The 12007-nt window shown below is 32.0% G+C and overlaps 1 protein-coding gene across 1 annotated transcript in view; it reads left to right on the forward strand.

Annotated features, from left to right (window-relative positions):
* Positions 1–12007, forward strand: part of LOC111688377 (myosin-I heavy chain) — a 1083699-nt gene that overhangs the window by 835969 nt on the left and 235723 nt on the right. The gene's annotated exons all lie outside the window — the stretch shown is intronic.

Below are 12007 nucleotides of genomic sequence, written 5' to 3' on the forward strand. Positions count from 1 at the left end.
GGTTCAATATTATAGAAATTTCAAAAAATACCTTTTGAAGAACGAAAAAGTACCAGAAAGTCCCCTTTTATGGTCCTCACTTAATCCGGGCCATACATACTTAATTACATGTTTCAAGGTTCAATATTGTAGAAATTGCAAAAATACCTTTTGAACAACGAAAAAATACCAAAAAGTCCCCTTTATGGGTCCTCACTTTATCCGGGCCATACATACTTAATTACATGTTTCTAGGTTCAATATTGTAGAAATTGCAAAAAGTACCTTTTGAAGAACGAAAAAGTACCAAAAAGTCCCCTTTTATGGGTCCTCACTTAATCCGGGCCATACATACTTAATTAAATGTTTCTAGGTTCAATAATGTAGAAATTGCAAAAAGTACCTTTTGAACAACGAAAAAGTCCCCTTTTATGGGTCCTCACTTAATCCGGGCCATACATACTTAATTACATGTTTCTAGGTTCAATATTGTAGAAATTGCAAAAAGTACCTTTTGAAAAACGAAAAACTACCAAAAACTCCCCTTGTTTGGGTCCTCACTTAATCCGGCCATGCATACTTAATTTCATGTTTCTAGGTTCAATATTATATAGAAATTTCAAAAAATACCTTTTGAAGAACGAAAAAGTACCAGAAAGTCCCTTTTATAGGTTCTCACTTAATCCAGGCTCTACATACTTAATTTCATATTTCTAGCCAATAACAAAACATTAGTGCTGCTCTCGCTCTGCTACTCTTGCTCTGCTGCTCTTGCTCTGCTTTGCTTTTATAAACAAATTACAATAACAATATTTTACCGTATTGTTATGTATTTTGTTTTTGTTTCTTGCAGTTTCTGTCTGAGCATGAATAAAAAATCTAAATTTTATATAAATTTTCAGAGGGTTGTCTCGGTTTTTTGCTCATATCTCCGTTATTTATGGACCGATTTTGCTGATTTTAAATAGCGTTCTTGCCGGTCGTATGTCTGATAGAATTATGGAAGATTCGGATCTCGCAGATATCTGGGGTCTTCTAAAAACTGATTTCAACAAACATACAGACAGACAGACGGACAGACAGACAGACAGACGGACATGGCTTAATCATCTCCGCTACCTATAAGGATCCAGAATATATATACTTTATAGGGTCGGAAAATGATATTATAGAAATTACAAACGGAATGACAAACTATATTACCCTTCTCACGAAGGTGAAGGGTATAAAAAAAAAACAAGTAAGAAATTATTGTCGGGCGAGGCCGGCTAAATAATACCCTACAACGCGATTTTGTTTTTTAGTTGCATTGATCAGAAAATGATTCTAAACCGATTGGTAAACTTTTGTATCGGACCAAAATTATATTGCGTTACAAACATCAGCTCAAACCCAAAATACCCTCCACTCTAAAGTGGTGTGAGGTATAAATACAGAGCAGTCAAAACGACGAATATTCATACAAAAAAAACCCATAGATCAGACCATTTATTGTTCATATACAGATAGACCTCAATCAAAAACAAAGTTTTAAATTGTCATAATAGAATTGTCTTTTGACAGAAAGCTTTTAACAGTTTTATTATAGACAGCAAACGAATTGAAAATATTGCTGTAGGTCTTAATAAATTCAATAATAAAACAACAGAAAACATACAAATTGTTTAAATGAAAAAACATGTATATACATATTTATGTATGTATGTTGCAAAAAGCATTTATAACATGTTATCCTTACTTTAATAGTAGTAAATTTAACACATTTAAGTGTTTTGGAATATTGTCCGGAGGGGTTTAGGGAGTTTACAGATCTTCAGGAGCAAAATAAAGGGTTCAATTCCCATATGGAGCAGTGGTAGGAAGAACGACAACTAAATAACTAAGACAATTTAAGACTTCTTAACACCCATAAGTAAGGCAGAACATCCAAAACTTAATAAAGTAAAGGTGTAAACCAGTTAATTTTTTTATAAGAGATTTATATATCGTATTATTAAAATTGTTATCATTAAAAATAAACATACATACAAGCAATTTTGTATTATTATTATATTATTATTATTATAATTATTATTATTTTTTTTTTTGTTACCTGTTCACCGGTTTTGTTTAGTTGTTTATCCGGTAAAAAAGAACAAAACAATTAACTGATTAATGATTTCAAGTATTTGTTAAAACTAGTGCAAACGTTAAATTGCAGCAATCAACATAAAACAACATAGACTATGGACTAGACTAGACTATAGACTTGACTATAGACTAGACTATAGACTAGACTATAGACTAGACTATAGACTAGACTATAGACTAGACTATAGACTAGACTATAGACTAGACTATAGACTAGACTATAGACTAGACTATAACTAGACTATAGACTAGACTATAGACTAGTCTATAGTCTAGTCTATAGTCTAGTCTATAGTCTAGTCTATAGTCTTGTATATAGTCTAGTCTAGTCCATAGTCTATTCTATATTCTGGTATATAGTCCAGTCTATAATATAGTCTATAGTCTAGTCTATAGTCTAGACTATAGTCTTGTCTAGTCTATGGTCTAGACTATATTCTTCTATATTCTAGTCTATTGTCTATTTTGAAATCTAAATTATAGTCTAGTCTATAGTCTAATCTATAGTATTTTTGATATTCTAGTCTATAGTCTAGTCTATATTCTAGTCTGTAGCATATGCTGTAGTCTAGTCTATAGTCTTGTCAATAGTCTAGTCTGTAGTCTAGTCTATAGTCTAGTATATTGTCTAGTATATAGTCTAGTCTATAGTCTAGTCTATAGTCTAGTCTATAGTCTAGTATATAGTCTATAGTATAGTCTATAGTCTAGTCTATAGTCTAGTCTATAGTCTAGTCTATAGTCTAGTCTATAGTCTAGTCTATAGTCTAGTCTATAGTCTAGTCTATAGTCTAGTCTATAGTCTAGTCTATAGTCAAGTCTATAGTCTAGTCTATAGTCTAGTCTATAGTCTAGTCTAAAGTCTAGTCTATAGTCTAGTCTATAGTCTAGTCTATAGTCTAGTCTATAGTCTAGTCTATAGTCTAGTCTATAGTCTAGTCTATAGTCTAGTCTATAGTCTAGTCTATAGTCAAGTAAATCAGTCTAGTCTATAGTCTAGTCTATAGTCTAGTCTATAGTCTAGCTTATAGTCTAGCTTATAGTCTAGTCTATAGTTTAGTCTGTAGTCTTTTCTATAGTCTAGTCTATAGTCTAGTCTATAGTCTAGTCTATATCTAGTCTATAGTCTAGTCTATAGTCTAGTCTATAGTCTAGTCTATAGTCTAGTCTAGTCTTTTTTTTTTTTTTTAAAGAGGTGAAATCATCAAAAGACAATGTGCGAGACTTTAACACGCTAAAACACCCCTACTACTGGTCCATAGTAAACTACAGACTAGACTAAAGACAAGACTATAGACTAGACTATAGACAAGACTATAGACAAGACTATAAACAAGACTATAGACTAGACTATAGACTAGACTATAGACTAGACTATACTATAGACTAGACTAGACTATACTATAGACTAGACTACTATAGACTATAGACTATAGACTATAGACTATAGACTATAGACTATAGACTATAGACTATAGACTATAGACTATAGACTATAGACTATAGACTATAGACTATAGACTATAGACTATAGACTATAGACTATAGACTATAGACTATAGACTATAGACTATAGACTATAGACTATAGACTATAGACTAGACTATATACTAGACAATAGACTAGACTAGACTATAGACTAGACTAGACTGTAGAATAGACTAGACTATAGACTAGACTATAGACTATAGACTATACTATAGACTAGACTATAGACTAGACTATAGACTATAGACTATAGACTATACTATAGACTAGACTATAGACTAGACTAAAGACTAGACTATAGACTAGACTATAGACTAGACTATAGACTAGACTATAGACTAGACTATAGACTAGACTATAGACTAGACTATAGACTAGACTATAGACTAGACTATAGACTAGACTATAGACTAGACTATAGACTAGGCTATAGACTAGACTATAGAGAATATATATACTTTATAGGGTCGGAAAATTATATTATAGAAATTACAAACGGAATGACAAACTTATATATACCCTTCTCACGAAGGTGAAGGGTATAAAAATTGAAGTTGTTGATTTTCAATCCGCAACGTTAAGTGACAGCTATAAACAGCTGACACAAAATGCAAAAAAGATGTAAACAAGAAAAAAAAACAGTGATGTTAATGTTTTAAAAATAATGTACATCCAAAAAATTTTAATTATTACGATTAATTGAAATAATTTAAAATTAAACATTAAAATTAATGTACTTCTTATATTAGTAAATATTTATTAAAAAATTATCCTTAATGCTATGAAGTTTAAAATTAAAAAAAAAAACGTGAAAACTATAAAGTAAGAGAGATAAAACTCTGAAATATGTCAAAGAAAATATCAAAGTTGACATTTCTTTCAAATAAGTGCCAAACGTCCAATCCTTTTAATTTTATTTTTTTATATATTTTGCACAAATTAATAAAATTTGTTGCAATAAACATGTCATCAATATCTGAACATTCCGAGATATTATCACTTTCAAAATTCATTTTCATTTATTTATTTTAATATAAGCGCCAAATCTATATACATTTGTAAACATATGGAAAAAACAACTCTAGCTTTAGACACAAAGAAAGAAAATCAACTCTGGTTGTTGACACAACAAATCAGAGTTGCTTTTTATACCCTCCACCACCATCAGTGGTGATAGAAGGTATATATAACTTTGTCATTCCGTGTGTAACACCAAGAAATACTCATCTGAGACCCAACAAAGTATATATATTCTGGGTCCTTATCAAATTCTGAGTCGATCTAGCTATGTCCGTCTGTCCGTCTGTCTGTGTAAAACACGCTCACGATAAAACGAAGCAATAGAATTTAACCAAATTCACCCAAAATGTTCTTTATTTTCCTAAGTTGTTTGGTATTGAAAATGGGCAAAATCGGTTCACATCGGGAAAAGTTATGAATCAAAATTTGAAAAAACCTCGAAAAAAATTAGGCATTTTTTACACATTCTGATGAAATTGTCTCGAAAACTATGCAAGATAATTCCATAAAAATTGGCATACATTCGTTTCCACACAAGAGCTTAATCATTGCGTAAAATCGCCAGAATCGGCCCACATCCCATACAAAAGTACAAATTCCAGGAAATTTGGTTTTTTGTTAATAACTTCCGTCGTAAGGTCAATATCTTCACAAAATTTTGAAATCAGAATTTTATGACAATAGAATTTATTCAGAGGAAAAATTTTTTAGATGGGTCCATAATTGGTCATAGCTCCCATACAAGGTCCCCTCCCGAAAATCACTTAAACGCGCATACCTCATTACTAAATTAAGATATCGATATAAAATTTGGTACAAGTATTGCTCTTATATACAAATATAATACAATTGAAGATTTTTTTCGATCGGTCCATATTTGGTCATAGCTCCCATACAAGGTCCCCTCCCGAAAATCACTTAAACGCACATAACCCATTACTTAATTAAGATATCGAAATAAAATATGGTACAAGTATTGCTCTTATATACAGAAATATTAAAATTAAATCTTTTTTGGATCGGTCCATAATTGGTCATAGCTCCCATACAAGGTCCCCTCCCGAAAATCACTTAAACACGCATAACTCATTACTAAATTAAGATATCGATATAAAATTTGGTACAAGTATTGCTCTTATATACAGAAATATTACATTGAAAGTTTTTTTGGATCGGTCCATAATTGGTCATAGCTCCCATACAAGGTCCCCTCCCGAAAATCACTTAAACACGCATAACTCATTACTAAATTAAGATATCGATATAAAATTTGGTACAAGTATTGCTCTTATACACAGAAATATTACAATGAAAGATTTTTTCGATCGGTCCATATTTGGTCATAGCTCCCATACAAGGTCCCCTCCCGAAAATCACTTAAACGCACATAACTCATTACTAAATTAAGATATCGATATAAAATTTGGTACAAGTATTGCTCTTATATACAGAAATATTACAATGAAAGTTTTTTTTGGATCGGTCCATATTTGGTCATAGCTCCCATACAAGGTTCCCTTCCGAAAATCATAAAAAACGCACATAACTCATAACCAAATATTGATATCCATACATTTATCAAAAATATTGCTCTTATATACATAAATTCACTATAAAATTGTTTTACGATCGGTCCATATTTGTTCATAGCTCTCATACTAGGTCCAGAAAATCACTTAGAATCACAATATTTATTACCAAGTAATGATATAGATACAGAATTCTGAAATTTTGTCTTTATATACATAATTGAACATGGCTCCCATACAAAGTCCTTTTATGAAAATCTCTTAATCGCACATTACTTATTACCAAATTAAGCTATTGATACATAATTTGGCAAAAATATTAGTTTTGTATACTTCTATTTCTCCTAAATCTTTCACACACATGCAAATTACTAAATTTATAATGTTCAATAAATCTTGGAATTGTAATAGATTTAACTTTTGGGATTTTTTCTATTAAAGACATGAGAAAACTTATTTTTACAAATATTTGATCAATTCGAAAATTAATAACATAAAAGTAGCTGGTGGAGGGTATTTAAGATTCGGCACAGCCGAATATAGCACTCTAACTTGTTTTGCTTATTCTTAACAGTTGCTACTTTCTTACGTATAAACTAACTACACATAAACAGTCAACGGAACGTCACAGAACGGAAACGTTACAGAACTTTCAAACTAACTGAGCCTTAAGAGTGCTATATTCGGCTGTGCCGAATCTTATATACCCTTCACCATAGTGTATTTTAAACATCTTTTATAAATTTTTTTCCGGACTACATTATTATTACATCAAAAGCTAACCAAAAAGAACAACAACGCTAAACGAAATAAAATACAAAATACATGACGAAAAACACAGAAAAACAAAAATAACAACGCAATGAGGCCAACAGCATCCAAACCAAAGGTGCCCAAGCCCTATGCGCTTGGTACTCTTTTGTTTTTGTAAATGCGCATAGCTATAGACAGTGTATTTTCTATACACTTATAAAAAAATTGTTTTAAAAAGCACTTGGAAAAATTTGTTAGTGTTAAATTTCAAACTTACATTATTCGCATAAAAATTATTGTACAATAACTCACAATCTACTCTCATATAATTGAAAACGTTTTAAATACTTTTTTCTATTCATTAAAAAATATATTTGCAAAACAAAAGGGAAAATTATTTTAACAAAAAATGCAAAAAAATGCTTGAATAAAACCAAATACATCTACACACACGTGTACATCTTTTTCTATACACAGTGTTGTTGTTGCTTTTTTAACAATTTTTTGATGAAATTTTCAGAGGTTGTCTCGGATTTTTGCTCATATCTCCGTTATTTACTGATCGATTTTGCTGATTTTAAATAGCGATCTTTTCGAAAGCATGTCTAATAGAATTATTGAAGATTCGGATTTCGCCGATATCTGGGGTCCTCTAAAAACTTATTTCAACAGACAGACAGACAGACAGACATGGCTTAATCGACTCCGCTATCTATAAGGAATCAGAATATATATACTTTATAGGGTCGGAAAATTATATTATAGAAATTACAAACGGAATGACAATCTTACATATACCCTTCTCATTACCAAAATTACCAAACATTTTTTATATAAAGAATTTAAAAATAATATGCAATCTACAGTTTTGTGCTCCAACCGATTTCTTTTTTCCGTTATAATATTCCCAAGTAAAGAAAAAACCTATACCTGTTTCCATATTTTTATTAAACTGTAAAAATTTATGAACTTTATTGCTTTTTTAATTTTTTAATACTACTTTTTTAATTTTACATAAAACTGAATGAAAAGTTTATTACCTGTTACTTTTAGCATTATATTTGTCATTCATAATTTGTTGCTATTTCTTAATAATTTGATTTTTTTTGTAAAAAACGACCGTAATAAAGTTCAAATTCTTAGAATTTACATTCTATTTATCACATGATTAATAGAAATGCATCACGTGTTAACTTTCCTACCAAAGAAAATGCTCATTATAATGAGCAAAATATTATTTTGTATTTATTGTTATTTATATTTTATTTACACGCATTTGTGCATTTTCGCACAGCAAAACTTAAAGCAAATAGAGTAAATCATAATATCCTCAATACTCGTTTTTTCGATTGGGTATTTTGTTGAAATGTTTGAATCAGAGTAGGCATTTTTTGCACTCGTGAATACAATTTTATTTATTTCTCTCGTTCTACGACTCAGTTTCACGAGATTTATTTTTAATTTCGCGAGATCTATTTTTTAAACTGTTCATTTTTATGTTCACTTCATGAGCGATATTTATATATATTGTTTTTTTTAATTTCTCTCACAAGAGATATCAAAATGAATAGAATTTGAATAAAACTCACACACAGAAAATGTGTGCATGAAAACCGGTTTAATGGCGGTGGTAAAAAATAAATTTAGTAAGAAGGATGTACGTACATATGTATGTGAAAGATGGATGTGTGTGCGGAGAAAAATTGTTTATGGCGACAAACAAATGTTTTAAAAAATAAAAATGTTTATTTGCAAAACAAAAACCTGTATATATGATGCAATTATGATGTTACTGTCGCAATATAAAAAATACCTATTACAATAATAAATATTTTAATAATGCGCGAGAGATTTGCAATATATATGATGTTGCTCATGTGCAGGTTCGATTACTACTGTCTTTAATATTAAAAACTAATGTTTATGGACCACAAAGAATTTACAAATTATAAATATCAAGTGGTCCGTTATCCAAAAACAAATATATTCAACTATTGTTGGTACACACATTATGCTTACTTACATTTAAATAAATAACAAATGCATGTACGTACACGACAGAAAGAAGAATGACAAAAATTTGCACTAACAATAATACACTTATTAACAGACGCAGTATTAATAACAACAACATTAACGGTATTGGAAAGTACGAACGAAAAAACAAACAAGTAATTAAACAGTCGGTGACAAAAAATATGATCTCCTCCAACATTCTCCCCCTGTTGAAAGGCGTGCGTTTCAAGATCCTATAAATTAGGTAAAGGGGCCACCTTGTGCATAGGTCGCCGACAAAAACCATTAGCAGATTTTAATTCGACTACTCGTACATGTCCATCAGTACCAAAAATTGTTTTTGTGACTCTTGCACGGAGCCAATTCTGTGGTGGAGTATTATCATCATGAATAATGACTACTTGTCCAAACTTGATATTTGGTTGTGTTTAAGACCATTTCGAACGTTGTTGTAGCGATAAAAGATAATCTCGGGACCACAGTTGCAAAAATTGATTTTTGAGATACGAAATTTGTTGCCATCGATTTAATGCGGATAACTTAGAAGAATCAAAAGTTTCCTGAGATATGGACACCAACGATGAATCAATCAGCAGATGACCGGGAGTAAGTGCTTTTGCATCATTAGGGTCATCTGGCATTGGAGCAATAGGACGAGAGTTCAATATAGCTTCTATTTCGACAATTAAAGTTTGTAGTTCTTCAAATGTAAGGCGAGCTTGAGCAAGATTATTTACTAATAGGGTTTTTGCAGATTTAACAGCGGCCTCCCACAATCCACCAAAATGTGGGGCTCGAGGAGAGATGAAACAAAATTCGAAGCCATTTTTAGTACAATGCGTCATGATTTATGATACGATTTTATTAGAGAGCAATTTATCTTTAAAACTCTTTGAGTTTATTGTGGGCACCTGTAAAATTTGTCGCGTTATCGCAAAAAATGCGTTGCGGTAGGCCACGTCGACTAACAAAGCGATTTAAACAAAGTATAAAATTGTTTGTGGATAAATCGGAAACGAGCACCAAGTGAGTTGCCTTTGAGCTAAAGCACACAAAAACTGCGACGTAAGTTTTATAAGGTACCTTTCCACGAATACGATACGAAGTTAAGAATGGGCCACAAAAATCGACTCCACTGACCAAAAATGGTTGTTGAGCTCTTAGGCGATCAACTGGTAAGTTGAACATTATTTGTCCAACCAACTTTGGTTTGTAGTGGAAGAAATGGACACAATTGCGAACCACTTTTCGAACTACTTCTCTGGCGTTAATTAACCATATTTTTTGACGAAGTATTCCAAGCAATACTTTGGGACCATCATGTAAGTGAAGACGATGTAAATGCTCAATGTATAGCTTTACAAAGCGATGATTTTTCAGCAATAAAGCGGGAAAGCGAGCATCATATGGTATTGGAGCTTTCGATAATCTTCCAACCACTCGAATCAAATTAATAGTTTTGTTGTCAGTTTCCATTTGATTTACAAATGGAGCCAGTTTTTGCAAGGACGGTTGTACCAAATTATTGTTTAAAATGGCGTTTAACTCCACGACGAAGTTTTTACTTTGTATATGTGCTACTAATTTCCAAAATGTGTTCTCCAACTCTTGGGGTGGGAGATGAATGATGTTTTTGGCTTTCAACCTAGCACCTATTACAAATTCGAAAAATATATGTAAGTATCCGAAGAATTTTTTAGTATGACGAATGCTTATCTATAATTTTATCTATGACGGACTCGGTGATGTCATTTGTAGTGCATATAAGAACAGTTTTTCTTCTTTCAAAAATTTCTTCGGATTCATCAGTTATATTTGCGGGTCAGTTACTAACATCTTCGAAAATAAATTTGGAACCATTAAACCAAATTGTACTAAGCAAGTCTGTAGCGCTGCAACCACGAGACACAATATCGGCTGGATTACTTTCTGATGGCACATGTCGCCATATAACATTTTGAGCTTGTTCTTGTAACTCTGAGACACGATTTGCTACAAAACAATTAAGGGTTGACGAATGTATCTTGAGCCATTGCAAAACAATTTTAGAATCCATCCAAAAGAATATAGAAGATACAAATTTTCCGATTTTTGGTTTTATTGTTGACCAAGTTCTACTAAGTAATACGCTCGCGCATAGTTCGAGACGAGGTAAAGACTGTGCTTTTATTGGAGCCACCTTCGATTTGGCGATTAACAAAGTAGTTTTATAAGAACCATTTTCTAAGACGCGATAGTAAATACAGCATCTAAATGCGCGTTGCGAAGCGTCGGCGAAGCCATGTATTTCGCCGAGTATGTTTTCCGAAGTAAAAACATATCGAGGTATTGTGATTTCATGAATATATTCCAAATCTGCTTTAATTTGGAGCCACATCAATGTCAAACTATTGTTGAGGGGATCATCCCAACCAATGTTCTGGACCCACATCTCTTGAAGTAGCATTTTACAACGAACTACAATAGGGCTCAAGAGACCAAGCAAATCGAAAATTTTTGCTACTATCGATAAAATTGAACGTTTTGTGGGATTACTTACATCGGGCAAGTTAAAGCGAAACAAAAATATATCCTGAGTAGGATTCCAGGACATTCCAAGTGTTTTTGTAATATTTTCTTCAGTGGTTTTAATGGCAACTTCTTCGTCGTTGTTGGTTACGAAGTCTGGACAATTGCTATTCCACTTTGCGAGCTGAAGACCATGAATAATAATTTTAATAATTTCAGATTTCTTGAGTTCTAAGATTTCGAGACTATCAGAGCCAGTGAGAACATCATCTACGTATAAATCCTCACGAAGTACCTTTGAACCAATGGGAAAAGTTGAACTGTGCTGATCGGCGATAAAAAACAAACTTCGAATAGCCAAAAACGGTGCTGCTGAGAGCCCATACGTAACGGTGTTTAGTTGAAACACGCATAGTTTGTCTTTTGAATTGGATCTCCAAAGAACCAAATGAAATTTACGATCACGTTCATCGACTAAAAATTAGCGGTACATTTTCGATATGTCTGCAGTGAGAGCAAATCTATTCAAACGAAACGAAAAGAGTGTGGTAACTAAATCTTGTTGTATAGTTGGGCCAACCATG

The sequence above is a fragment of the Lucilia cuprina genome, chromosome 4, assembly GCF_022045245.1.
Source record: "Lucilia cuprina isolate Lc7/37 chromosome 4, ASM2204524v1, whole genome shotgun sequence".
NCBI classification, from domain to species: domain Eukaryota; kingdom Metazoa; phylum Arthropoda; class Insecta; order Diptera; family Calliphoridae; genus Lucilia; species Lucilia cuprina.